General features: G+C 52.3%; 1 non-coding gene across 1 annotated transcript in view; it reads left to right on the plus strand.

Moving 5' to 3' along the window:
• Nucleotides 1-4,173: 4,173 nt before the first annotated feature.
• LOC124586212 overlaps nt 4,174-5,000 on the plus strand; it is a 1,910-nt gene continuing 1,083 nt past the window's right edge. Inside the window, exon 1 of the ribosomal RNA XR_006975116.1 lies at nt 4,174-5,000. This exon is cut by the window's right edge and continues 1,083 nt beyond it. This is a non-coding gene — a ribosomal RNA (small subunit ribosomal RNA).

The following is a 5,000-nucleotide window of genomic DNA, read 5'->3' on the forward strand; positions in this document are numbered from 1 at the left end:
AACACGCACACAGACAATATGTAAGCACCAGCATGGAACAACACCCAGTGCATCCTCTCCGCCACATTAGACAATCCACACTGTCATAACCAGACTGGGAGGTCCACTCAGAAAACAGAATATCCCACCCACCCGACAACCACCATTGCTCAGCCAAGCCACCAACACCCACACATGTCCTACACAGGGGTGCACCCAACATCACAATACTGCCTCCTCTCACAGCACACAAACAATGGCAGGAATGAAAGACACAGGTCTGCCACAAGCATGGAATGAGAGCGCCGCCTGTCATGAGCCAAAGGTGCATCCTGACGTGGCAAATCAGATGATGCCGCAGGCATCCACTTACTATAATCACAATCAACAAACCGGCCGCCCCGCCCCGCCCCCCATTAAACCTTTCCTTACAACAATGTGTACCTTAACCTAACCTATATCGTACCGTAACCTAACCTATATCGTACCGTAACCTAACCTATGTCGTACCGTAACCTAACCTATGTCGTACCGTAACCTAACCTATGTCGTACCGTAACCTAACCTATGTCGTACCGTAACCTAACCTATGTCGTACCGTAACCTAACCTATGTCGTACCGTAACCTAACCTATGTCGTACCGTAACCTAACCTATGTCGTACCGTAACCTAACCTATGTCGTACCGTAACCTAACCTATGTCGTACCGTAACCTAACCTATGTCGTACCTTAACCTAACCTATGTCGTACCTTAACCTAACCTATGTCGTACCTTAACCTAACCTATGTCGTACCTTAACCTAACCTATGTCGTACCTTAACCTAACCTATGTCGTACCTTAACCTAACCTATGTCGTACCTTAACCTAACCTATGTCGTACCTTAACCTAACCTATGTCGTACCTTAACCTAACCTATGTCGTACCTTAACCTAACCTATGTCGTACCTTAACCTAACCTATGTCGTACCTTAACCTAACCTATGTCGTACCTTAACCTAACCTATGTCGTACCTTAACCTAACCTATGTCGTACCTTAACCTAACCTATGTCGTACCTTAACCTAACCTATGTCGTACCTTAACCTAACCTATGTCGTACCTTAACCTAACCTATGTCGTACCTTAACCTAACCTATGTCGTACCTTAACCTAACCTATGTCGTACCTTAACCTAACCTATGTCGTACCTTAACCTAACCTATGTCGTACCTTAACCTAACCTATGTCGTACCTTAACCTAACCTATGTCGTACCTTAACCTAACCTATGTCGTACCTTAACCTAACCTATGTCGTACCTTAACCTAACCTATGTCGTACCTTAACCTAACCTATGTCGTACCTTAACCTAACCTATGTCGTACCTTAACCTAACCTATGTCGTACCTTAACCTAACCTGTATTGCGCCTTAACCTAACCTGTATTGCGCCTTAACCTAACCTGTATTGCGCCTTAACGTAACCTGTATTGCGCCTTAACGTAACCTGTATTGCGCCTTAACGTAACCTGTATTGCGCCTTAACGTAACCTGTATTGCGCCTTAACGTAACCTGTATTGCGCCTTAACGTAACCTGTATTGCGCCTTAACGTAACCTGTATTGCGCCTTAACGTAACCTGTATTGCGCCTTAACGTAACCTGTATTGCGCCTTAACGTAACCTGTATTGCGCCTTAACGTAACCTGTATTGCGCCTTAACGTAACCTGTATTGCGCCTTAACGTAACCTGTATTGCGCCTTAACGTAACCTGTATTGCGCCTTAACGTAACCTGTATTGCGCCTTAACGTAACCTGTATTGCGCCTTAACGTAACCTGCATTGCGCCTTAACGTAACCTGCATTGCGCCTTAACGTAACCTGTATTGCGCCTTAACGTAACCTGTATTGCGCCTTAACGTAACCTGTATTGCGCCTTAACGTAACCTGTATTGCGCCTTAACGTAACCTGTATTGCGCCTTAACGTAACCTGTATTGCGCCTTAACGTAACCTGTATTGCGCCTTAACGTAACCTGTATTGCGCCTTAACGTAACCTGTATTGCGCCTTAACGTAACCGATATTGCGCCTTAACGTAACCTATATTGCGCCGTAACGTAACCTATATTGCGCCGTAACGTAACCCACATTGCCCCTTAACGTAACCCACATTGCCCCTTAACGTAACCCACATTGCCCCTTAACGTAACCCAACACACGTTGGGCCTTAACCCAACACACGTTGGGCCTTAACCCAACACACGTTGGGCCTTAACCCAACACACGTTGGGCCTTAACCCAACACACGTTGGGCCTTAACCCAACACACGTTGGGCCTTAACCCAACACACGTTGGGCCTTAACCCAACACACGTTGGGCCTTAACCCAACACACGTTGGGCCTTAACCCAACACACGTTGGGCCTTAACCCAACACACGTTGGGCCTTAACCCAACACACGTTGGGCCTTAACCCAACACACGTTGGGCCTTAACCTGCTCTGTAATTGTCATACGACGCGTTAAATTAGTGTAGTGTTGCCTAACTGCAACCCCCGCAATATAGTTTGCTACTCGCACTGCCCGGTCCCCAGTGTATCGCTTCATGTTAAACACCTTGCAGCTATACACTGTAATGTGGATGGCAGCAGGACGTACATGCTCAATGCCCTTTGCAGTTGTTCATTGGCATTTGCAGTTGTTCATTGGCATTCGCATGTGCGAAGCACTTAGCCTACGCTGTGGTACGGCCTGTGTCAACTGTCCGCTGATGTTGTACGTCCAAATCACACACTGTACTGCACATTGGTCCTCATGTACTGAATGATACATCGTGGTACATGTGACCGTACAACGACTGCGCCAACAACGGCGAACCATGCGGTCCAAATGTTGTGCACTCAGCTACGTGTCGTCTCCCTATAAGAGCTGGATTGCAGTGTGGTATGCCCTGGATGGCGATCAGCATGAGCCGTCTGTTGATGTAGTGGCGCGTGTTGTCAGACGTAGTCGTCTCTTCTCACACACCGTGATAGCATGGTGCACTGCGTTCCACATCTGCGACATGCGACAGAGGCCGGTTGACAGTCGTTCGCGCAATGGACATCGCATACGTACGGGGGCCACCTTCCACGTGTTCGCGAAGCGTGCACATGTTGTTGCGTGTATGTGGGCAGACATAGTGTGTCGTGACACCTGACACAGGCATGCAACAATCGTTGAATTTGCAAATGGCGATGGACGCCTACGTTTGCTGGTGACGTTATGCAAATGAACAACTGGTAAACCGTTGTGGTGCGGTTGTTCTCGCTAGAGGTGAATCAGTGATGGCGACGATCGGTTGAGCTACCAACCGGTTGTTCCAGCGATACCCACCATGCCCACGAACGTGAATGGCATCTGGGTGTGAAGCGATACGCGGCGGTGGCTGGGTGGGACCGTCCCCGGCCGGTGAGGGGGGGCCTCCCGGCGTGCTGGCCGCGCGGTGCGTGGGCGCACGCGCTACAGCCGGCTGGTGGGGGCGGCCAGTGGCAGGCGCGCCGGCCGACGGAGGCGGCAGGCGGCGCAGCTGCGCGCCGGCGCACCCTGCACGCGGCGCCGTGCGGCCAAAGTAGGTCCTCGCGGGCCCGGTGCGAAGCGCGGTGGACATCTGCAGTGTGCTGGTCCGATTGAGGACTGTGTGCGCTGAGGATGCGCCGCCGCCCGGCGCTCGGCGCCGCGACGCCGTCTGCTGCTCGGTCGCCTCTGCGGTTCTCGCAGGTGGTTTGTATCGCAGCTGTGCGGACGTGTTGGCGCGTGCGCTGTGCTGGGAGAGTTCGCTTCGGCACCCAAGTGGGGCTTTTGTCCTTCTGTGGCGCTGGCGTTGGAGCTGCCGGTCACCGTAGGTGGCGCGTGTTGTCTCCCGCCGGCAATGCCACGACAGCACGCTCCCGGGCCTCTGTCGGCAGCGGCAAGCTCAGTTGGGAGCACGGGTGGTCGCACCTAAAGCGTCTACTCGCCAAACTCCGGGCGATTGCGCCTCTCTCGAACCCGACCAAGTACTTAGGACGGCGCTGCGCGCCGCCGGGACCTGAGAGGGTTTCGAGGTGTATTGTGCAGGGGAGCTCAGCCTCCTCCTGTTTGCAGAATAATTGAGCGGACGCTTGCGTGTTCGCGCGGGCCCCCGGGACACACTCCCGGGCGGCCGGCTGCTCAGCTCTAGTTGACGCAGCTCCCTGGTTGATCCTGCCAGTAGTCATATGCTTGTCTCAAAGATTAAGCCATGCATGTCTCAGTACAAGCCGCATTAAGGTGAAACCGCGAATGGCTCATTAAATCAGTTATGGTTCCTTAGATCGTACCCACGTTACTTGGATAACTGTGGTAATTCTAGAGCTAATACATGCAAACAGAGTCCCGACCAGAGATGGAAGGGACGCTTTTATTAGATCAAAACCAATCGGTCGGCTCGTCCGGTCCGTTTGCCTTGGTGACTCTGAATAACTTTGGGCTGATCGCACGGTCCTCGTACCGGCGACGCATCTTTCAAATGTCTGCCTTATCAACTGTCGATGGTAGGTTCTGCGCCTACCATGGTTGTAACGGGTAACGGGGAATCAGGGTTCGATTCCGGAGAGGGAGCCTGAGAAACGGCTACCACATCCAAGGAAGGCAGCAGGCGCGCAAATTACCCACTCCCGGCACGGGGAGGTAGTGACGAAAAATAACGATACGGGACTCATCCGAGGCCCCGTAATCGGAATGAGTACACTTTAAATCCTTTAACGAGTATCTATTGGAGGGCAAGTCTGGTGCCAGCAGCCGCGGTAATTCCAGCTCCAATAGCGTATATTAAAGTTGTTGCGGTTAAAAAGCTCGTAGTTGGATTTGTGTCCCACGCTGTTGGTTCACCGCCCGTCGGTGTTTAACTGGCATGTATCGTGGGACGTCCTGCCGGTGGGGCGAGCCGAAGGCGTGCGACGCGCCTCGTGCGTGCTCGTGCGTCCCGAGGCGGACCCCGTTGCAATCCTACCAGGGTGCTCTTGAGTGAGTGTCTCGG

Source organism: Schistocerca americana, unplaced genomic scaffold (genome assembly GCF_021461395.2).
Source record: "Schistocerca americana isolate TAMUIC-IGC-003095 unplaced genomic scaffold, iqSchAmer2.1 HiC_scaffold_549, whole genome shotgun sequence".
In the NCBI taxonomy this organism is placed as follows: Eukaryota; Metazoa; Arthropoda; class Insecta; order Orthoptera; family Acrididae; genus Schistocerca; species Schistocerca americana.